The 24,707-nt window shown below is 47.8% G+C and overlaps 1 long non-coding RNA gene across 1 annotated transcript in view; it reads right to left on the reverse strand.

Annotated features, from left to right (window-relative positions):
* Positions 1-18,218: 18,218 nt before the first annotated feature.
* LOC140384939 (uncharacterized) overlaps positions 18,219-24,707 on the reverse strand; it is a 43,793-nt gene continuing 37,304 nt past the window's right edge. The window contains exon 2 of the long non-coding RNA XR_011933233.1: positions 18,219-18,446. This is a non-coding gene — a long non-coding RNA (uncharacterized lncRNA). The remainder of the gene's footprint in view (positions 18,447-24,707) is intronic.

The raw sequence follows: 24,707 nt of genomic DNA on the forward strand, positions 1-24,707 counted from the left end.
GGCTGATTGAGGGACCAATGTTTGCCAGAACACCAGGGATCTTCGAAATAATGGCATGGGACCTTTTCGATACACATGAGAGGACAACGGGGTCTCAACTGAAAAGCAGGATCGCTGGCAGTGCTGCACTCTCTCAGTGCCCCACTGAAGTTTCAGCCTAGGCCTTTGCACTCAAGCTCCAGAAGAAGGCTCAATACCCAGACCTTGCGACTAAAGGTTGGGCGAGTTGGGCCTAGAAGTCTGAAATGTCCTCTGATTGAATCATCTAAAATCCTGAGGGGATCTGACAGGGTCGACCCTGAAAGGATATTTCCCTTGTGAGAAAGACGAGTAACCGGGGGCAACAGTTTAAGGGATCTCCTCAAGACGGAGTCGAGAAGACTTTCTTCTCTCTCAGAAGGCCGTGAGTCTTTGGAATTCTTCCCCAGAGAATGGTGGAGGCAGGATCAGTGAATATTCCTCAGGGCGGAGGTAGGCAGTCTTGACGAACAAGCAAGTCAAAGGTTGCCGAGTTAGTGAAGGTTACCGAATGTTGAACTAAGGACACAGATCAGGCATGATCTTATTGAATGCCGGAGCAGGCTCCAGAGGCCGATAGGCCTACTCATGCTCCTCATTCATATATCCGCATGTACATTTGTAAACAAGTGAGTCACAGCTGAATCTTGACGTTAATTTTTTTTTCAACTCCCCACAGTTGTCTGCATTTGGTTTCTAGCAGCTGTTTTTATGGCATGTTGATAATTGTTGTTTACATTTTACGGTGTCGACATCGCGCAGAGCGGAGATGATTGAGGAAAACAAACATGGAGTGCAGCGTAAGCTGTGGTGGTGGAGGGCCAGCTCAGTTTAACGCGGAGCTTTGATGTAGCAAGTGGGAAATCTGAATGAGCGATTGAGGGAGGAGTTCTTCAGAAGATGTTGAGGGGCAGTTAGTTTCGCGCTGCCAGTATTTCTTTGCGTCCATTTTTTCTGGGTTGTGTTTTATAATCTGTTGCAGCAGCTTCAGTTGACTAAAACGTTCAATAATTCGGACACCAGGGAGCCCGTTGCTCGAGCAGTGAATTGAACGTTTCGTTGAGTATTGTGTTTCAGTGTTAATGAAATCCCAGGTGTGTGACTCTCCAGTTCTTCGTTAAGCTATTTCGAATGATGAGTAACTCAATGATATTCTTTCCTCCATTCATTCAACATTGCCTGATTACAGTTTTTATTCATCTTTTGTGCGGCACACAGCAGTTAACTGGTAATCTGGGCATGTACTTCTGTACAATTGAATAGCATTCAATGGGATTCTGCTGGCAATGTACTCTTCACCTGACTGGCATCAATATTGACTTTGCAATCATTCTCTCATCTCACACAAAGTATGGAAAAAATTAGGAGCTCTCTTCCCCACACAGTTGTAGATTTTGAGACAATTGGGGGGAAACCAAGGGCTGCACGGTGGCGCAGTGGGTTAGCCCTGCTGCCTCACGGCGCTGAGGTCCCAGGTTCGATCCCGGCTCTGGGTCACTGTCGTGTGGAGTTTGCACATTCTCCCCGTGTTTTAACATAGCATAGAATTTACAGTGCAGAAGGAGGCCATTCGGCCCAACGAGTCTGCACCGGCTCTTGGAAAGAGCACCCCACCCAAGGTCCACACCTCCACCCTATCCCCACAACCCAGCAACCCAACCCAACACTAAGGGCAATGTTGGACACTAAGGACAATTTATCATGGCCGATCCACCTAACCTGCACATCTTTGGACTGTGGGAGGAAACCGGAGCACCCGGAGGAAACCTACGCAGACACGGGGAGGACGTACAGACTCCGCACAGACAGAGACCCAAGCCGGAATCGAACCTGGGACCCTGGAGCTGTGAAGCAATTGTGCTATCCACAATGCTACCATGCTGCCCTACAACCCTTCGCCCCCACAACCCAAAAGATGTGCACGGTAGGTGGATTGGCCATGCTAAATTGTTCCTTAATTGGAAAAAATTAATTGGGTGCACTAAATTTTTTTTTTTTTTCATTTTTAAAAAATTGGGGGGGAAAGGTACAATTTAATAAAACATCTGACACCTCCTCATCCAAGATCTTTGACCAGCTGGTCAAGCTGGTTAAGGAACCCCAGGCCCTCAATCACCTTCAATGATATAAATTCAATTCCACTGTCAGGGACCCTGAAGAGTCATTCCACATTCATGCTGGTTTAGCACACTGGGCTAAATAGCTGGCTTGTAATGCAGCGTGGGTTCAATCCCGTACCAGCCTCCCTGAACAGGCTCCGGAATGTGGAGACTAGGGTTTTTTCGCAGTATCTTCATTGAAGCCTACTTGTGACAATAAGTGATTATTATTATTATTATTAGCAAGGCTTTGCCAGCTCGCTGCGCTTAGCAACACGCTTCGCGACCGTTTGGTTTGTGGGATCCAGAATCTCAATATCCAAAAGAAGCTCCTGGCTGAGACCACGATCACGCTGGAGAAGTTGATTGAAATCACTCAGGCAATGGAGTGTGTTGAAAAAAGCACCAGCGAGCTCCAAAACCTTCCAGAAGGGGAAGTCACCCTAGTATGTGGTGGTATGGCCGCAAGGCCGGTGGCAGGATCAAGAGGTATGGTTCTCGGGGCCAGACCGAAGTCAAAAACTTGGGAATAGATTGGGTCGTCAACCCAAGATTGAGCTGGACTACTATTGTTGTGGAGGGGACCATCGCCAAGAGACGTGCCACTGCCGTGGGTTTGTGTGCTTCCAATGTAATCGCAGAAGGCATATTCAATCACGTTGCTGGGTGAGGTGCGAAATGCAAAAATAAAAACAGCCGCAGGAGCAGCAGTCCACACAGTCACTTTACCAAGCGGGGAAGAACTCTGAGGAGCAGCATGCAATACACCACCTGAATGCTGTCCAGGTGAACAAGACGGCCCCCTATTGAAATCATCCTGAATGTAAACGGCAAACCGTTAAAAATGGAGGTCGATACCGAGGTCTCGGTGACAGTGGTGAGTGGGCAAACCTTCAGCGACATCCGTGCAGGAACCCAGCTCCTAGGTTTGAGCAGCACCAAGGCCAAGCGATCGACTTGTATGGGGGAGGCCCTTAAAATCCTCAGAGCTGCCCAAGCAACAACGGCTTATAAGGAGGAAGAGGCCAATCTGCCCTTAGTTGTTATAAAAAGGCACGACCCAGCCTCTTGGGAAGGGACTGGTTACAGCAAATTAAACTTCACTGGCTGGAGAGTTTTAAAATTTCTGCTTGTGTCCTACATGATGTCCGACAAAGAGACAAGGACGTTTTTGGGTGTGAGCCTGTCCGGATCAAAGGAGTGAAGACCAAAGTCGAGGTAAATCCTGATTCAACACCCAGGCCTTTTAGAGCCAGACTAGTTCCCCATGCCTTGCATCAGGAAATAGAAGCTGAATTGAAGCTGGGCATAATCAGACCACTCCAGTTCTCCGAGTGGGCAGCTCCCACTGTCCCTGTTCTCAAGCCGGATAAGAATATGCGGGGATCGCAAGTTAAATATAAATCAGGCCTCCCAGGTGGTTGGGTACCCAATCCCCAGGATTGAAGACTTTTACGCCAAGCTGGTGAGAGGCCTTACCTACTCAGCCACACCTACCTCCAGTTGGAGTTGGACGAGAAGTCCCAGGATTATTCTACAATAAATACCCACAAGGGACTATATTAATATACAAGAATGTCATTTGGAATAGCGTCAGTCTGCGCTATTTTCCAGAGTATGATGGAAAATCTTCCCCAAGGTATTCCAAAGGTCATGGTGTGCCTCACAACATCTGAAACACCAATACCACCACTGCCAAATAACATATCCTGCCAGGGAGGGGGGGGGGGGGGGGGGGGTATTGGAATGTTTCCAAGATGTAGATGTCTGACTTAAACTTGAAAAATGTACGTTCCAGGCCAGGGAACTAACGTATTTAGGTGTCAGAGTAGACTCAACCAGCCTACATCCCCTCGAGGAGACGGTCAAGGCCACTTGTCAGGTTCCAGCTCCATAGAACGTCTACAAGTGAAAATCTTTCCTCGGCATGATGAATTATTATGGCAGGTTCGTTCCGAATCGGGTCACAACAGCGGCTCCGTTGCATCAACCCCTGAAGAAACAGCAAAGGTGGCAGTGGAGGGAGCCACAGGAATAATCCTTCAATTTGGTACAGTCCTCGAACCTTTTAGTCCATTTTGAATCTGGAAAACCGATTGTCCTCACGTGCGATGCTTCTCCTTATGGGATAGGGACAGCGTTGTCCCACAAGGTGGACGATGGTTCCGAGAGTCCTTTTGCCTCGAGGACCCTGTTGGACGCAGTGTTAAATTATGCTCAGATTGAGAAGGGAGTGTTAGCAGTTATATAAATGGTGTGAAGAAATTACACCAGTATGTCCACGGACGCCGGTTTGTTCTAATTACTGACCACAAGTAAATCTTGGGCCTCTTGAGAGAGGATAAAGCAATTCGCCCGATAGCCTCAGCAAGAGTACAACATTGGGCCTTGCTGCTCAGGGCGTACCTCTACACATTTCAGCGCAGGCCATGTACACAGGTTGCAAACGCTGATGCAATGAGTAAGGTCCCCTTCCAAAGAGTCCAGAACCACCTCTGGAACCACCTCCACCGGTGCCCAGGAGATTATATTAGCATTAAAAGTTTTGGACACACTGCCGGTGTCAGCTGGTCATATCCAGAATGAGACCCAATGGGATCCTGTCCAATCAAAAGTAAAGAGGATCATACATGCCGGCTGGCACCATGACAAGAGCGAAAGCATTAAGACTTACATAACTCGCTGTGAAGAGTTAACATGTGAGGATGGGCCAGATGACACCTTCTACAAGAGCTGCATAGCACCCAGCCAAGGCAAACTAAGGTGGCACGCAGCTATACATGGTGGGCAGGGATTGATAAAGCATTTGAGGACTCGGTACATCAATGTGCCCTTTGTCAGACCCAACAGTGTTTGCCTCCATCGGCTAGCATCCACTCCTGAGAATGGTCAGGTCACTCTTGGACCAAGGTCCACGTTGACTATGCAGGCCGTATTTTTGGGCCAAATGTTCTTAGTCATAGTGGATGCCCACTCTAAGTGGTTATCAGTACAGAAGATGGGCACCACTGCCTCAGTTTACGCCGAGTGTTCACCATACCTGGACTGGCAAACTCCATTGCATCTGATAACGGCATCCCTTTTAGAGGGGATGACTTCCAGAACTTTGTTGATGAGAATGGAGTTCGCCACACAAGGACGGCCCTGTACTAACCTGTGTCCAAAGGCCTGGCCAAGAGGTCAGTATAAACCTCCAAAAACGCCATGCAGAAACAATCTGACTGACCGCTGTGGCAGTGGCTTGCTAGTTGTCTTCCAACACAGCGCCCCACTCAACTACAGGGTTAACACCTGCCGAGTTACTGATGGGTTGTTGCCTTAGGACCCATCTGGATTTGGTGACTCCGAACTTGGCTGGTGAAGGCGCATCAGTCCTCCCAGAAAAACCAACGCTCCGCGATGAAGGACGGCAAGTCATTCCAGTCATTCCTGCTTTTCGGCGGGAATTCAGCTGTTGGAGTGGGCGGAGCTACAGAGTCGAGCGGTGAGTATTTAAACTAGCTGCTTCGCGGATTCGAGTCTTTTTGGCAGGAATTCAGCGATTGGAGTGGGCGGAGCTACAGAGTCGAGCGGTGAGTATTTAAACTAGCTGCTTCGCTGCTTGAACAGCGGCTACAGGGTCTTTGGGGATACATTTGAAGAGTGACATCACAGCAAAGCAGTGACCTGATTGGCTGGAAAGGAAAGTGCTCCAATTAGCAGTAGCTGGGAGAAATTTAACACTTCGTGTGTTGGTAAGTATTGTGATTGGTAAGTAAAATCTTTATTCCTTTCACTTATTCATTATTTGATATTATACTTGTAATCAGTGAAGGTAAAGTGTCAAAATGGCAGGAGATCCCAGACCCGTGTTATGCTCCTCGTGCTCAATGTGGGAGTTCAGGGATGCGGCCGATGCCCCTGACTCCTTCATGTGCGGGAAGTGTGTCCAGCTGCAGCTCCTGTTAGACCGCATGACGGCTCTGGACCTGTGGATGGACTCACTTTGGAACATCCGCGATGCTGAGGAGGTCGTGGCTAGCACGTTCAGTGAGTTAGTCACACCGCAGATTAGGATTGGTGAGGGAGACAGGGAATGGGTGACCAAAAGGCAGAGAAAGAGCAGAAAGGCAGTGCAGGTGTCCCCTGCGGTCATCTCCCTCCAAAACAGGTATATCATTTTGGATACTGTTGGGGGAGATGACTCACCAGGGGAAGGCAATAGTAGCCAGACTCCTGGCACCGTGGCTGGCTCTGCTGCACAGAAGGACGGGAAAAAGACTGGCAGGGCTATAATCATAGGGGATTCAATGGTAAGGGGAGTAGACAGACGTTTCTGTGGTCGAAAACGAGACTCCCGAATGGTTTGTTGCCTCCCGGGTGCATTGGTCAGGGATGTCTCAGATCGGCTGCAGGACATACTGAAGGGGGAGGGTGAACAGCCAGTTGTCATGGTGCATATAGGCACCAACGACACAGGTAAAAAACGGGATGAGGTCCTACAATCGGAATTTAGGGAGTTAGGAGATAAGTTAGAAAATAGGACCTCAAAGGTAGTAATCTCAGGATTGCTACCAGTGCCACGAGACAGTCAGAGTAGAAATTCAAGAATAGTAAGAATGAATACGTGGCTTGAGAGATGGTGCAGGAGAGAGGGGTTCAGATTTTTGGGACATTGGAACTGGTTCTGGGGGGTTGGGACCATTACAAATCGGATGGTCTACACCTGGGCAGGACTAGAACCAATGTCCTAGGCGGTGATTTGCTAACACTGTTGGGGAGGTTTTAAACTAATGTGGCAGGGGGATGGGAACCAGATTAGGAAGTTAGAGGTCAGTAAAGAGGCAGCAACTAAAGCCAGTAAGGTACTAGATAATAAACTCATTGTGACTAAGGGGAAGAGTAGACAGGGAAGAGATGATGAACACAAAGGGACAGGTGGTCTGAGGTGCATTTGTTTTAATGCGAGAAGTGTAGCAGGTAAGGCAGATGAACTTAGGGCTTGGATTAGTACCTGGGAATATGATGTTATTGGTATTACTGAGACTTGGTTGAGGGAAGGACAATATATGCAACTAAATATCCCAGGGTATAGATGCTTCAGGAGGGATAGAGAGGGAGGTAAAAGGGGTGGAGGAGTTGCATCACTGGTCAGAGATGATATCACAGCTGTGATTAAGGAGGGCACTATGGAGGATTCGAGCACTGAGGCAATATGGGTAGAGCTAAGAAATAGGAAGGGTGCAGTAACATTATTGGGACTTTACTACAGGCCTCCCAAAAGCGAGCGTGAAGTAGACGTACAAATATGTAGACAGATTATAGAAAAATGTAGGAGCAATATGGTGGTCGTGATGGGAGATTTTAACTTCCCCAACATTGAATGGGTCTCATGTAGTGTTGGAGGCGTAGATGGAGCAGAATTTGTAAAGAGCATCCAGGAGAGTTTTTTTAGAGTAGTATGTAAATAGTCCAACTCGTGAAGGGGCGATACTGGACCTGGTATTGGGGAATGATCCCGGCCAGGTGGTTGAAGTTTCAGTCGGTGATTACTTTGGGAATAACGATCACTATTCCGTAAGTTTTAGAACACTCATGGACAAAGACGAGAGTGGTCCAAAAGGAAGAGTGCTAAATCGGGGAAAGGCCAAGTATAACAAAATTCGGCAGGAGCTAGGGAATGTGGGTTGGGAGCAGCTGGTTAAGGGTAAATCCACATTTGAAATATGGGAGTCTTTTAAGGAAAGGTTGATTAGAGTGCAGGACAGACATGCCCCTGTGAAAATGAAGGATAGAAATGGCAAGATTAGGGAACCATGGATGACGGGTGGAATTGTGAGACGAGCTAAGATGAAAAAGGAAGCATACATAAGATCTAGGCGACTTAAAACTGATGAAGCTTTGGAGGAATATCGGGAAAGTAGGACAAATCTCAAACGCGCAATAAAGAGGGCTAAACGGGGTCATGAAATATCTTTGGCTAACAGAGTTAAGGAAAATCCCAAAGCCTTTTATTCGTATATAAGGAGCAAGAGGGTAACTAGAGAAAGGATTGGCCCACTCAAAGACAAAAGAGGGAATTTATGCATGGAGTCAGAGGAAATGGGTGAGATTCTTAATGAGTACTTTGCATCAGTATTCACCAAGGAGAGGGACATGATGGATGTTGAGGCTAGGGATGGATGTTTAAATACTCTAGGTCAAGTCGGCATAAGGAAGGGGAAAGTTTTGGGTATTCTAAAAGGCATTAAGGTGGACAGGTCCCCAGGTCCGGATGGGATCTATCCCAGGTTACTGAGGGAAGTGGGGGATGAAATAGCTGGGGCCATAACAGATATCTTTGCAGCATCCCTGAGCACGGGTGAGGTCCCGGAGGGCTGGAAAATTGCTAATGTTGTCCCTTTGTTTAAGAAGGGTAGCAGGGATAATCCAAGGAATTATAGAGCTGTGAGCTTGACGTCAGTGGTAGGCAAACTGTTGGAAAAGATACTGAGGGATAGGATCTATTCACATGTGGAAGAAAATAGACTTATCAGTGACAGGCAGCATGGTTTTGTGCAGGGAAGGTCATGTCTTACAAACCTAATAAAATTCTTTGAGGAAGTGACAAAGTTAATTGATGAGGGAAGGGCTGTAGATGTCATATACATGGACTCCAGTAAGGCGTTTGATAAAGTTTCCCATGGCAGGTTGATGGAAAAAGTGAAGTTGCATGGGGTTCAGGGCGTACTAGCTAGATGGATAAAGAACTGGCTGGGCAACAGGAGACAGAAAGTAGTGGTGGAAGGGAGTGACTTAAAATGGAGAAAGGTGAGTAGTGGTGTCCACAGGGATCCGTGCTCGGACCGCTGTTGTTTGTGATATACATAAATGATCTGGACGAAGGTATAGGTGGTCTGATTAGCAAGTTTGCAGATGATACTAAGATTGGTGGAGTTGCAGATAGCGAGGGGGACTGTCAGAGAATACAGCAAAATATAGATAGATTGGAGAGTTGGGCAGAGAAATGGCAGATGGAGTTCAATCCAGGCAAATGTGAGGTGATGCATTTTGGAAGATCCAATTCAAGAGCGGACTATACGGTCAATGGAAGAGTCCTTGGGAATATTGATGTACAGAGAGATCTGTGAGTTCAGGTCCATTGTACCCTGAAGGTGGCAACGCAGGTCAATAGAGTGGTCAAGAAGGCATACAGCATGCTTGCCTTCATCGGACCTGGTATTGAGTACAAGAGTCGGCAGGACATGTTACAGTTGTATAGGACTTTGGTTAGGCCACATTTGGAATACTGCGTGCAGTTCTGGTCGCCACATTACCAGAAGGATGTGGATGCTTGAGAGAGGTGCAGAGGAGGTTCACCAGGATGTTGCCTGGTATGGAGGGTGCTAGCTATGAAGAAAGGTTGAGTAGATTAGGATTGTTTTCTTTGGAAAGACGGAGGTTGAGGGGGGACCTAATTGAGGTCTGCAAAATTATGAGAGGTATGGACAGGGTGGATAGCAACAAGCTTTTTCCAAGAGTGGGGGTGTCAATTACAAGGGGTCACGATTTCAAGGTGAGAGGGGGAAAGTTTAGGGGAGATGTGCGTGGAAAGTTTTTTACGCAGAGGGTGGTGGGTGCCTGGAATGCTTTGCCAGCGGAGGTGGTAAAGGCGGGAACGATAGCCTCATTTAAGATGCATCTAGACAGATATATGAACGGGCGGGGAACAGAGGGAAGTAGACCCTTGGAAAATAGGCGCCAGGTTTAGATAAAGGATCTGGATCGGCACAGGCTGGGAGGGCCGAAGGGCCTGTTCCTGTGCTGTAATTTTCTTTGTAGTTAGGGGACCTGATTGTGGTTTGCAATTTTACCTCAGGGCCAACATGGTGAGCTGGCTACATTGTCGCTAGTCAGGGCCTGTGTCCTACATGGTTGAGGTGAATGGCAGCACTCTGAAGAACAATGTCGACTACCTGAGGAGTCTAAGAGCAGTGACCGCCACCCCACCCCCCACCAGTCCCGAACAGATGGATCCTTCCAGTATCATCGAGATCCCAGTTCGTGTCCCTGTGCAGGGGGAGTCGAGTGCTCTGGAGGTGGCCCAGCCAGCTGGGCTGGTGGAAGCTTGTGAGATCTGTGGTCCTACTCATGACAATTCCACTGCCTCCTAGACTGCTGAGTCAGTGGTGGTGTTAAAAAGATTCGGTCAGAATAGGATGTTCCCAGAGTGACTCGCTGATGGACTCTGTCTTTTCCCCCCTGAGATTTTTCACTATGTACATAATTTTGTAAAAAGTTACGTGTTGTGTTGTAAGGGACTTAAGGGGGGGGGGGGAGGGATGTGGTAGCGTGGTCCCTTTAAGGAGGTGGATTCGGTGACCCATGTGACCAGTCCGAGGTCAATTGCGCAGGAGAGTGTGTAGCCCGGCCAATGGCGCATCAGCGCGGGGCCCAGAAGCTGGGGCCGGGGCGGAGGGAAACCCAGAGCTGGGGCATTAAAACCAGCAAATCGTTGCTCCGTGCCAATCACACTAGTCTTTTGCCTTCTACAATAAACCCCTTTGGTTTACACTGAAAGCCTCCTGTGTGTCTGTCTCGAGCCACCGCAGCCTCCATGGACTTAAATCGGAGGAACGTGACAAAGACTTCATCCACCACAATCACCTTGATTACATGTTCCCACCACCACCAAACTCCACGCTAAAATATTCAGCACTGCTCTGGATTGATCAGTTCCACGTTAATCAGTGCTTTCGCCAGTGACACCATTCAGGGTACAGAACCATCTTTCTCAGAAGGCTTGATATATTTTCTCATATTAGCCGAGGATTATAAAGCTTGTTCTCTCGGGGCAAATTGCAATTTGTGCAATGTTGAACACCAGTGAAAAACCTTTTAGCGTAATTGAAATGTCATTTCATGCTATCACTTCCATTTTCCTCCTTGTTGAGATCACAGAATAACTATTGAAATGGTGTTTTCTTCATTGATGAAAAGAAAATATAATTATCGCATCATGTTTTATCCAAATGTACAAAAGCACTGCTAGAACCTGATGATGAAATCTGTAAAGCTGTCAAAAGTTAAGGGCAATGTGGAAATGCTGAACATTTTTATCTGTGCATCATATCATTGCCAATTTGTAAGAGATAAACTGTTTGCTTAAGACTATGGAACACTTGTCATGTGGTGAGTAGCATTAAGCTCCTGAGATAAGGGGATACTTTTGGTGCCACGTACTGGTGAATGTGTCGCTGGAGAGATCGTACAGGAGGAAAGGCTTTAGATTCCTGGGGCATGATTGGCACAGGGTCCGGTGCGGAGATGGAACCTACATAAGTTGGTAGTTTACACCTCAACAGTGCTGGGACCAATCTCTTGGTAAGGAATGAAAGAGAAAATGCTGGAAAATCTCAGCGGGTCTGGCAGCATCTGTAGGGGGAGAAAAGAGCTAACGTTTCGGGTCCGATGACTCTTTGTCAAAGCTAACAATCAGAGAATGTGGGGAATATTTATACTGTGGAGTGAGAGAATGAACGATGAGTCATAGCCACAGAAACCCAGGGAAACCGGGTGCTAATAGCCACAGAAACCAAGGGAAAAGTGTGCTAATGGCAGTCGACAGAGAGAACAAAAGGTGTGAGAGGTAAAACAGCAGAGAAACTAATATCAGAGGCTAAACTGTGACAGATGGAGATGTGGGGGAGGGGAAGGGGGAAGCAAAGAGGAAAAAGGGTAGGGAAAGGTGGATAAGATTGGGGGGGTTTAAATATATATTAAGAAAGACAGGAAAGAAAGAAATGGTAAGAGACAGTTGAAATGAAATGGGATGAAAACAAATGGGTCTAGTGGGGTAGAGCTAATCATCTGAAGAATCATCTTTCATTCTCACTCCACAGTATAAATACTCCCCACATTCTGTCTGTTAGCTTTGACAAAGAGTCATCGGACTCGAAACGTTAGCTCTTTTCTCTCCCTACAGATGCTGCCAGACCTGCTGAGATTTTCCGGCATTTTCTCTTTCGTTTCAGATTCCAGCATCCGTAGTAATTTGCTTTTGTCTCTTGGTAAGGAAGTTTGTGAGTGCTTTTGGGGAGGGTTTAAACTAGCTTAGCAGGGGGTTGGGAACCTGAATGCAGATTCAGAATCATAGAATCGCTACAGTGCAGAAGAAGGCTTTTCAGCCTATCGAGTCTGCACTGACCCTCCGGAAGACCACCCTACCTTGGCCCAATCCCCCCGCCCGATCCCAGTAACCCCACCTAAAGTTTGGACACGAAGCGGCAATTTAGCATGGTCAATCCACCCAACCCGCACATCTTTGGAGTGTGGGTGGAAATTGGAGCACCCGAAGGAAACCCACGCACACACGGGGAGAACGAGCAAACTCCACACCCAGAGAGTCACCCGAGGTCGGAATCGAACCTGAGTCCCTGGTGCTGTGAGGCAGCAGTGCTAACCACTGTGCCGCCGTGCCGCCCCAGAAGGGTGAGAGCCAAAGCTGGAGTTAGAAAGGAGAAGTGAAAAGCAAGAGTGGAGGGCATTGAAAAAGGCTGGAAGGTAGACAACAAAAGAGTGTTTAAGGGTACATACTTCAAAGCACAAAGTCTAATAGAGAAGAAAAGGAGGTCATAGTTATTGCTGAAGCAAGTCTCAAAGGGCAGAATGGCACCTCAACATTCCTGACTGCAGGAAATAAAAGGTGGGGTGGGGTGCCCGGCCAGAGGCCGCCCAAACCCGTCAACCGCAACCCCACAGCCCGCCCCGGGCCACCCCCTAGCAGAGCCCAGCCCCAGCCAGCGGCACGGATCCCGGCCGAGCGTGGCGCCGCTGGACACAGCTGACATACCAGGTTCCCGCACGGTTGGGACCACACGTGGCCCGCGCCGTCGGGAACTCGACCCATCGGGGACGGAGTATCACGAATGGGCCGGCGGATGATGCGCCAACGCTGTTGAAATGGTGCGCGCCGCACGTCACGATGACGCCAGTGTGGAGGGAGCGGAGCATGGCGGACCTGTCTCAAACCAGTGCCGGCTCCGATTTTGGTGTGGGAATCCATTCTCCGCCCAATCGCCGAACCCGATTTCGGCATCGGGCTACGGAGAATCCAGCCCCATAATTTCGAAAGAGAATGGTTAAACAAAGACAGCCAGGATGGATTGACTGACTTCATTGCATTTTTTGGGGAGGTAGCAAGGAGGGTTGATAAGGTATCTTTAAGTAATCTACAAGGCTTTAACAAGTCTTTTTACAAAGAGGACTGGACAGAAAAGTAAAAGTCCGTGGACTCTAAGTCTAGGTGGCAGGTTGATCCAAAAATGAAAAAAAAAAATGAAATTAAAATTGCTTATTGTCACAAGTAGGCTTCAAATGAAGTTACTGTGAAAAGCCCCTAGTCGCCACATTCCGACACCTGTCGGGGAGGCTAGTACGGGAATTGAACTGTGCTGCTGGCCTGCCTTGGTCTGCTTTAAAAGCCAGTGATTTAGCCCTGTGCTAAACCAGCCCCTGACTTAGTTGCAGGAAACAAATGCTAACGGTTGGTGGTGACTCACTTCAGGATGCCGTTTCCATTGGTGTTTAATGGGGCTCAACAGCAAGTTCTGTGCCCCTCATGGTATCTATCAATGATTTATATCAAATACAGAGGAGGTGAATTGGCCATGTGGTTGCCTTGGGCTGGACCTATTGGGGGCAGAGTCTGTCGGAAGGGTCCCAGCATTTCGAGTCCCAATGGTGACAGAAAGAAGAGGGAAGGCATCAGCGAGGAAAAGAACACGGCGAGGCCTGAACTGACGACACGCAATCTGACATCCCACATGTCACGCAGTCTGGAAATCCCAAATCGACCTCATCAGCATTCTTCAGACTCATAGAGTCAATCATCCTCGCTCGCAAGGGATCGCCAACAATAAAAATGAGAATGAGGATGAAAGCTGTATGTTGCAGGAAGACGTCAATGGACCAGTCAAGTGGGCAGAAGAGTGGCAAATGCAGTTGAAGCCAGAGTAGTTTGAGGGAATGGATTTGAAGAGAGAAAACATTCCAAGGGGATAGACAATAAATGGCAAAACACAAGCAAAGTGAAGAGATGAAGAGAAACGTTTTTATTACTTTTTAATTATTTTTCCAAGACATAATAAAAAAATGTTAGAAAACCCACACTCTTGTCCACACTCAGCCTGGGGGGAGATGGTGGCGTTTTAAAAAAGATGTACCAATCGGCGCCCGCGCGGCCTTTTGCTGGGGATCACGGGCGGCCATTAGAAAACGGGTCATTTCCGTTAATAGAATGGAGATTGGCTTTAATTGGTGATTATTAGCTTTTGCCACGTTGGGTTCTCACCAAGGGGGACGGGACGGTCAGCACGCAAACCGATGGGCCCCTAGCGTGGTCCCGCATCACCCGCTCGCTCAAGCGCGACGCAGCTGTTAAATCCCGCCCAAAACATCAGCAACTAAAACCTATTTGTTTTGAACACTTGGAGCAATGTTCGAAAAAAAAGATTCTGACAGGAAAACAGACTGGTACTAACTTTTGTTCAAACAGTTGCCAGTTTGTCAGCTTCATTGTGATGGAGAAAATGTAACTTCAGCAATGGAAAAATCCTCCTGCAAATTTCTGATGTGATTGCATTTTCTGCAGTTTGTTTGTGTTGAAAGGATTTCACCTGAGCAAAGTGTCGCTGATAAAGACAAGGGGAGATAAAACATGTTGATTGGACATATGTTTGCTTGACATTATACACACGGAGCCGCTTCGAGTGGCAAAGGTGAACTTAGATATGTGTAGGGTGATGAGTCATTCGATTAAAGTGCCCAGTTTAATGTGACCAACCAGCTTTGTGAGCCACTGGCAAGCATCCGAGGGCATTTAATAATAAATCAAAACTGAATATTGTTTAAAAGCAAATTACTGCGGATGCTGGAATCTGAAACAAAAACAGAAAACGCTGAGCAATCTCAGCAGATCTGAGAGAGATGGAGCAAACGTTTCGAGTCTAGATGACTCTTGCTCAAAGAGAACTGGAAATTTGGGTGGCCCAGTGGCGCAGTGGCTAGCACTGCCGCCTCACAGCGCCAGGCACCCGGGTTCAATTCCGGCCTCGGGTGACTTGTCTGTGCGGAGTCTGCGCGTTCTCCCCTGTATCTGCCTGAGTTTCCTCCGGGTGCTCCGGTTTCTTCCCACAGTCCAAAGATGTGCAGGTTAGGTGGATTGACCATGATAAATTGCCTGGGTGGGGTGTTCTTTAAGAGGGTCGGTGTAGACTCGATGGGCCCAATGGCCTCCATCTGCACTGTAGGGATTCGATGATTCTATGAAATAGGATGAGATTTATATTGTTGTGGGATGGGGAGTGCAAGGATGGGTATGTTGCAAGGGTGGTATAGAGGTCCAGCCATAGGTGGAGATAGACAAAGATATCCTGGACAGAAAGACAAAGGGAATGTAAATGGTGGTGATAATGGCGAAGGAGGGCGCTGATAGTCGCACATTAAGAGATCAGAATATGTTAAGGGAAGAACTGAAGTAAGCAGTGTGTCGAAGGACAATCTGGAACAGGGAACACATGGCCCTAGTGAGATGGGGTAGGGGTATGGGAGGAGAAACAATGGTGAGAGAAAAAAGGATCGGTGGAAAAAATTAAAATAAATTGAAAAAAGTAAAAAATGGGGCGAGCCTGTTTAATTTATTAGCACAGCCGGATTTAGAGAAATCTGCATACGTGTCAGATGCTTATCTATAAGTTACCGTGGAGCGGGAGAGTTCAAAACAGCAATAATTGATTCTGGAGCTTACAATCTCGTTGGAGTTTAAATGGATGAGGGGGGATCTTATTGAAACTTACAGATTACTGAGAGGCCCAGATAGAGTGGATGTGGAAAGGATGTTTCCACTAATAGGAGAAACTAGAACCAGAGGACATAGCCTCGGAATGAAAGGATGATTCTTTAAAACTAAGATGAGGAGGGTGGTGAATCTGTGGAACTCTTTGCCGCAGAAAGCTTTGGCGTCCAAGTCACTGAGTGTCTTTAAGACAGAGATAGGTAGGTTCTTGATCAATAAGGGAATCAGGGGTTATGGGGAGAAGGCAGGAGAATGGGGATGAGAACAATATCAGCCACAATTGAATGGCAGAGCAGACTCGATGGGCCGAGTGACCTAATTCTGCTCCTGTATCTTCTGGTTTTATTACTGGAGAATGACTTGAAGACTTTATCTAATTGAGGAGAATGTTGAGCGGGTTTGATGCACTCTGCAGTGATGGTGGCAGATAGCAGTCACATTGACCAGATGATAATCAGAATTTTGCAGGGGAGGGGACTGTCTACATTTCCAAAATTAAAATAAAAGTTGGCTGAGATTGTTGTAAAGCACAACTGGAGTTTGACTAACTATGCATAAATAATTCAAACCTTACTTTCGCAATTTGATACATTGAATTCACAAAATGCGGTATCGCCTTGTAACATTCCCATCCATTGTATTTATCTATTTTGTTGTAGCGTAAGTGTTGAAAACTAGAGATAAATAGGAGTGTTGTCACTGACAAATGATTGAGAAATGAGCACCTCATCATTGTGTCCATAATGGAAATAATCGACTGGATTTGACAGATCCTAGGGGCAGGTGGGCGGGGGGGGGGGGGGTGACGTAACATTAGGCACCTTGCCATGGATGCTATTCCACCCACCCGCCCCTGCCCCCACTGCCATGAGAGTCATGGGAGAAATATTGGGTGACTCGCTCACCAGAGGGCCAATGGAAGCCCTTAAGTGGATACTTAATGGCCTTGTTCTGCTGTTGGTGTGATTTAACCCACGATGGGAGTGATCAACGTAAGTGTGCAATAAAATTTGTCAGTGGTTATAACCAAGACCCAATTCTCCTAGAATTCTCAAGGACCACCAGGGGGAATGGTGGCCACGCTGAGACTGCAGCCAACACATCCTCCACTCCCCATTGGTGATCATCAACGGAGCCGGATGGGAAGGTAAGTGGGGGATTCTATTGCTGGGGCCAGGTGGAAGGAGAAGGGGGGTGGGTGCTCAGGTTTGATAGGGCAGGGGAGTGGGGATGCGCAGGGGTGGGCACAGGTCTCCGGTGGGCACGGGAGCGGTAAAGGAAGCATCCTACCCCCTGTCATCTTCTATAAACTGGCCGAAGTGAATGACGAGCAACAGTTTAAAATAATTTATTGTTGAACAAACTGCGCGATAAGATAACTAAGACAAATTAAATAACGAACGACTAATACTCAACAACTATTGTGGAACTACTGCAAATATGTCTATCTCTCAGCACGACCTACTCCCGACTCTCAGATCCCAGGGTCACGTGATGGGTTTACAATGCCACCTAGTGGTCGGAGGCCATGCATAACATTCTGTACAAATTTACCTTATACATATGATCACACTCCCTACCAACTGTGAGAAGCCACCAGTCCTCATGGCGAGAGCTGCTGGGCTTCACACTTAGCGTTGATCACTCCCACCGTGGGTTAAATCACGGCAGCAGCAGAACGAGGCCATAAAGTAGCCACTTAAGGGCTTCCATTGGCCCTCCGGAGAGCGAGCCACCCGGCCCCTCTCCCATGACTTCCATGGCAGTGGGGGCAGGGGCGGGTGGGTAGAATAGCACCCATGTTAGTGTTACACCACCCCCACATCTGCCAACCTGCCCCCGAGGATCTGTCAAATCCAGTCGATTATTTCCATTATAGACCTAATGTTGAGGCGCTCATTCCTCGAACATCTCCGTCTCCAATGTCAAGCAAATGAAGGAATCCTCCTTTGACTCCGCAATTCTTTCAAATTCCAATAAAATTTGGCAGTGGCTGTAACCAAGCCCCAATTCTCCTATTTTCCACAATGGAACTTTCATCAGGTTTCTCTTGGATGTTCGACTAGCTACACTTTGCAGTTCAAACATAGTCAGTAGTTAAATCATTTAAATGATATTTTTAAAAAATGCTTATGCTTACTTTATTTTTCAACCATCAGCTTAAATGGCAATTACAATACTTCAGCAATTATTTTTAATCTTGCTGGAATGTAAATCCTGCCAAAAGCCACACATTAAAGCTCTGTAATTTCTACTTAACTGCTTAAAGACTACATTTTCCCAGCAGCTTTTAAATCACTTGTATCTTTTATTGGCAATGGGTATTTGATCCGGTTGGAAAACAAAAGTCGCTAAACATGCATCCTTTAGGGCAGCACGGTGGTGCAGTGGTTAGCATTTTTGCCTCACGGCGCTGAGGTCCCAGGTTCTATCCCGGCCCTGGGTCACTGTCCGTGTGGAGTTTGCACATTCTCCCCGTGTTTCCGAGCGTTTCACCCCTGTGGTGATATGCATCACTGTAAATACACAAGGGGTTCATGTAAATACACTATGACTAAGTAAACACTAGAGGGAGCACCAGAGACATCATGACATGCAGATATACAGCTAATGAACACATAGAATGGGACACGACCAATGGGCAGTCAAGACACCCAGAGGTGACAGTACCACAAGGGGGCATTACACAACCCATATATAAGGACAGGGCACACGTACTCTGTCTCTTTCCACAGGCGACACTTAGAGAGCAGGGCAGGGGCAGAGCAGAAGCATCACACCCACCACATGGCTTAGAGCAGACTGGTTAGTTAGACTGAGTTACTATAGCAAGATTAGCAGGAGAGTCAAACTCATAGAGAACTGTGTTAATGGTTCAATAAATCACATTGAACTTACTTCAAAGTCTGGAGCGTCTTTTGGTCAAAGCTGCATCGAGTTGCAGCCTGTGTTATCCCAGAGTACATAACACAACAACCCCCACAACCCAAAGATGTGCAGGGTGCAGCCACGCTAAATTGCCGCTAAATCGGAAAAAATGAATTGGACACTCTAAATTTTTTTTAAAACAGGTTAAAGTCCAACAGGTTTGTTTCAAACACTGGCTTTCGGAGCACTGCTCCTTCCTCAGGTGAGGTATGTTCCAGAAACATATATATAGACAAATTCAAAGATGCCAGACAATGCTTAGAATGCGGGCATTCTTACTGTTCTTACTGTGCTCACCCCAGTCCAACGCCGGCATCTCCACATCATGGCTACCATCGACACCGCAAACTGCCGGCTCAAAGTGGAGAGGATCTCCAGGAAGATCGCGCATATAGACACTGACATTAAGTTTCTACAAAGGTGCAAGAAAGCAGACAAGATCCCGAAAGGGCTACAGATCACAAACCCATTCAAGTTGACCTACAACACAGACTACGCTGAGAGACTCTGCCGTCGCACCTCTCTCACACTCCTCAACCACCTCGGCCGCCAGCTCTACAGCAGACGACGCAACCTGGAAACCAAGATAGTGGCCATATTCTTAACTTGCGCTCAGGACGCAGCAGACCAGCTGTGGAACACCGCCAAACAGATGAGACAATGGTACTATGCCACCTACATGCATACCAAGAAAAGGAAGCTTGAGAAACTCGGCATCACCACCAGCAGCAACCAAGCCTCCCCCGGTACCACAGTAGAAAACAATACAGGGAAATCTATTGTCAACTTGTCAGACTACACCCTTCAACCAGACGAAATGGAAATCCTCAGCAGAGGGCTCAATTTCTGCACCACCACCAAAATAGACCCCATCAGTCTCGTCGCAGACACGGAGGAATTCATCAGGCGAATGAGGCTCCGGGAATTCTTCTACAGACCCCAAGAGACCGACAGCGAACCCAAGGAGACTACCAATGAACCGGAATAGCAGACCGAGAGATCTGCGGTGCGGCAACCGAAGAGGAAAGAGTCGAATTGGACCCCTCCGGAAGGCCGCTGCCCTAGACTCGAAATGTGTGCTCAGGTCGTCAGGAGTCGCATCAATGCCAGATTCATCAGTCGCATTCACAAGACAACCCCGAACGTCAGCCAAGCACAACGCAATGCCATCCACGCTCTCAAGACCAACCGCAACATCGTCATCAAACCAGCAGACAAAGGAGGGGCGACCGCCATACTGAACAGAACGGACTACTGCAAAGAAGTATACCGACAACTCAACAACCAGGAACACTACAGGCAGTTACCCCCAGATCCGACCAAGGAACACATCCGCCAACTCAACAGACTGATCAAGACCTTGGATCCAGACCTTCAGAGCACCCTACGTGCTCTCATCCCACGTACTCGCCCCATTGGAGATCTCTACTGCCTCCCAAAAATACACAAGGCCAACACACCAGGCCGTCCTATCATTTCAGACAATGGGACCCTGTGTGAGAACCTCTCTGGCTACATCGAGGGCATCTTGAAATCCATTGTACAAGGTACGCCCAGCTTCTGTCGCGACACGACACTTCCTACAGAAACTCAGCACCCATGGACCAGTTGAACCAGGAACATTCCTCGTCACAATGGACGTCTCGGCACTCTACACCAGCATCCCCCATGACGACGGCATTGCTGCAACAGCCTCAGTACTCAACACCGATAACTGCCAATCTCCAGATGCAATTCTGCAACTCATCCGCTTCATACTGGATCACAACGTCTTCACCTTCGACAACAAGTTCTTCATCCAGACGCACGGAACAGCCATGGGGATCAAATTCACACCTCAATATGCCAACATCTTCATGCACAAGTTTGAACAAGACCTCCTCACCGCACAGGACCTTCAACCGACGTTATACACCAGATACATCGATGAAATTGTTTTCCCTTGGACCCACGGCGAAGAATCACTGAAATGACTACACGATGACATCAACAAGTTCCATCCCACCATCAGACTCACCATGGACTACTCTCCAAAATCAGTTCCATTCTTGGACACACTCATCTCCATCAAGGACGGTCACCTCAGCACTTTGCTTTACCGCAAGCCCACGGATAACCTCACGATGTTCCACTTCTCCAGCTTCCACCCTAAACACGTTAAAGAAGCCATCCCCAATGGACAAGCCCTCCGTATACGCAGGATCTGCTCAGACGAGGAGGAGCGTAACAGATATCTACAGACACTGAAAGATGCCCTCGTACGAACGGGATATGGCGCTCGACTCATCGATCGACAGTTCCAACGAGCCACAGCAAACAACCGCACCGACCTCCTCAGAAGGTAAACACGGGACACAACCGACAGAGTACCCTTCGTCGTCCAGTACTTTCCCAGAGCGGAGAAACTACGACATCTTCTTCGCAGCCTTCAACACGTCATCGATGAAAATGAACATCTTGCCAAATCATCCCCACACCCCCACTACTTGCCTTCAAACAACTGCGCAACCTCAAACAAACCATTGTTTGCAGCAAACTACCCAGCCTTCAGAACAGCGACCACGACGCCACACACCCCTGCCATTGGCAATCTCTGCAAGACTTGCCAGATCATCGGCATGGATACCACCATTACACGTGAGAACACCACCCACCAGGTGCACGGTACATACTCGTGAGACTCGGCCAACGTTGTCTACCTCATACGCTGCAGGAAAGGATGTCCCGAAGCGTGGTACATTGGCGAGACCATGCAGACGCTGCGACAACGAATGAACGACATCGCGTGACAATCACCAGGCAGGAATGTTCCCTTCCAGTCGGGGAACACTTCAGCAGTCAAGGGCATTCAGCCTCTGATTTTCGGGTAAGCGTTCTCCAAGGCGGCCTTCAGGACGCGCGACAACGCAGAATCGCCGAGCAGAAACTTATAGCCAAGTTCCGCACACATGAGTGCGGCCTCAACCGGGACCTTGGATTCATGTCACATTACATTCATCCCCCACCATCTGGCCTGGCTTGCGAAATCCGACCAACTGTCCTGGCTTGAGACAATTCACACCTCTTTTAACCTGGGGTTACCCCTCTTTCTGGATCTGTAAGGACTTAAATACCTGCAAGTGCTCGCATTCAAAGTATCATCTTTCATCTTTGACTTTGTCTATATATAAGTTTCTGGAGCCGACCTCTTCATTCACCTGAGGAAGGAGCAGTGCTCCGAAAGCTAGTGTTTGAAACAAACCTGTTGGACTTTAACCTGATGTTGTAAGACTTCTTACTGTGCTCACCCCATCCCAACGCCAGCATCTCCACATCTGAAAGAAAAACATACATCTTCTGAAACCATTCCAAAATAACTCACCTGATTTGTCCATTTTTCTCCGAGATTGGTGCATTCCTCCTGACATAGAACATAGAACATAGAAAATACAGCACAGAACAGGCCCTTCGGCCCACGATGTTGTGCCGAACCTTTGTCCTAGATTAATCATAGATTATCATTGAATTTACAGTGCAGAAGGAGGCCATTCGGCCCCCCGAGTCTGCACCAGCTCTTGGAAAGAGCACCCTACCCAAACTCAACACCTCCACCCAACACCAAGGGCAATTTGGACATTAAGGGCAATTTATCATTGGCCAATTCACCTAACCCGCACATCTTTGGACTGTGGGAGGAAACCGGAGCACCCGGAGGAAACCCACGCAGACACGGGGAGGACGTGCAGACTCCGCACAGACAATGACCCAAGCCGGAATCGAACCTGGGACCATGGATCTGTGAAGCAATTGTGCTATCCACAATGCTACCGTGCTGCCCTTAAGAACAAATAAATCTACACTATATCATTTTCCCGTAATCCATGTACCTATCCAACAGCTGCTTGAAGGTCCCTAATGTTTCCGACTCAACTACTTCCACAGGCAGTGCATTCCATGCCCCCACTACTCTCTGGATAGAACAAAACTTCCTCAGGTTAAAGGAGCAATCGGTGACAGAAATGTATAACGCCAGCGTTCTAACACCTCCACTCCCATTTCTTTATTGAAGAGGAGTTCATTTGAATACAGCTTAGTTTCCAAGACGTTTTATGTTATTATCTGGCTAAATCCATGGGTTCTACCAAACTAGGGTATGGGCAGTGAACGGGAAGGCACAATTCAGAATTACAGGGACTGACTCATTGTGTGCAAGCCCGCCCCACAGCCACCATACTCTGCGGGTGGGCTAACTTAACAGTGGGTCTTCCACCCCTCACCGGGGAGCATGTCTCACCCTCGGGAACCGCCGGCCAATCAGATTGTCCGGCAGCTCCAGCAGTCTGGGCAGCACCGTGAGATTGGTAGGGCAGGCACTCTTTCCCAGGGTGGAGGGGTCAGTCACCAGGGGGCAGAGGTTTAAGGTCCGTGGGCAAAGTTTAGAGGAGATGTGCGAGGCAGGTGTTTTTACGCAGAGGATGGTGAGGGCCTGGAATGCGTTGCCAGGGGAGGTTGTGGAAGCAGATACATTAGCGACGTTCAAAAGGCATCTTTCCAAACACATGGGTAGGATGGGTATAGAGGGATATGGCGCAGGAAAGTGATGAGGGTTTTGGCAAAGGTTGGTATCGTGGTCGGTGCGGGCTTGGAGGACCGAAGGGCCTGTCCCTGTGCAGTATTGCTCTTTGAGAGAGTGGAGAGTGTAGGAAAGAGGAGAGTACAGTTTAAGACAGAGTGCACAAGACAACTATTAGTATCGTGTAGATTGTAGTTTAATAGATTATTGCTTGCTATAGGAGTAGGTGGGCTTGGAGGGCCGAAGGGCCTGTTCCTGTGCTGTACATTTCTTTGTTCTTTGTTTATTAAGTAGTGTAATAAATGTTAGCTGTGATACTGAACTTAGCTTGTGTGGTCTTTGTGAACGCTACGACATCCATCCTGTGTATAAAAAACACAAAGAACACCACAGTAACTGGAGCCTAGAAAATATTTCCCTTCAATCTCCTCTGGCTATTGAAGTGAGGCCAGTTAGGATGTGGGTGCCACCTACAAGGAAAATGTTTTTGCCCATCCCCCAGTTGCCCTTAAACTGAGCAGCATTCTCGGCCAGTTAAGAGTCAGCCGCATTGCTGTGCGTCTGGAGTCACACGTAGGCCAGACCAAGAAAGGATGGCCGATTTCTTTCAGTAAAAGTCATCAGTGAGCCAAATCGGTGTTTATGACAATCCATGATAGTCCCATGGTCGCCTTTACTGAGGTTAGCTTTCATTCCTAGTTATTGATTAATTAATTGAAATCCCACCAGCTGCCATGGTGGGATTTGAACCCATGTCACCAGATCATTTGCCGTAGCCTCAGCATTACTAATCTAATGATAAGGCCGCTCTGCCACCATCTCCCCAGGACCGCATCCAGTCTTGATCACCAAGAAAAAAGGGAGATATTTGAGTGCTCGACGCAGCGCCAAATAGTATCAAGATGTTATCCTGAGAAATGAGCAAACTTTGACTTTTTGTCGCTGAGAAAGGAGGTGTATTGGGAGACAATTTTAACAACCTATAAATATTGGGAAGGGAATTCTAAAGGAAAATCAGCAATGTTAAAATGTGGGGATAGAATGGGGGAACTCGACGACATTGATTACTCACTTCACATTACAAGCATCTAAAACAGTGTTCAATGGACTCTGTGTGGAAAAGAATTTCCTGACTTTTGCACTAAAATGATATTTCACGAGTTTGAATCGGTCAAATGAAAAAAAATGTTTGTTGTCATTTGCAATTCAATACAATGGGGGAGCAATTGGACGGCATGGTGGCACAGTGGTTAGCACTGCTGCCTCACTGCGCCAGGCACCCGGGTTCAATTCCAGC

Source organism: Scyliorhinus torazame, chromosome 10, assembly GCF_047496885.1.
Source record: "Scyliorhinus torazame isolate Kashiwa2021f chromosome 10, sScyTor2.1, whole genome shotgun sequence".
Classification (NCBI taxonomy): domain Eukaryota; kingdom Metazoa; phylum Chordata; class Chondrichthyes; order Carcharhiniformes; family Scyliorhinidae; genus Scyliorhinus; species Scyliorhinus torazame.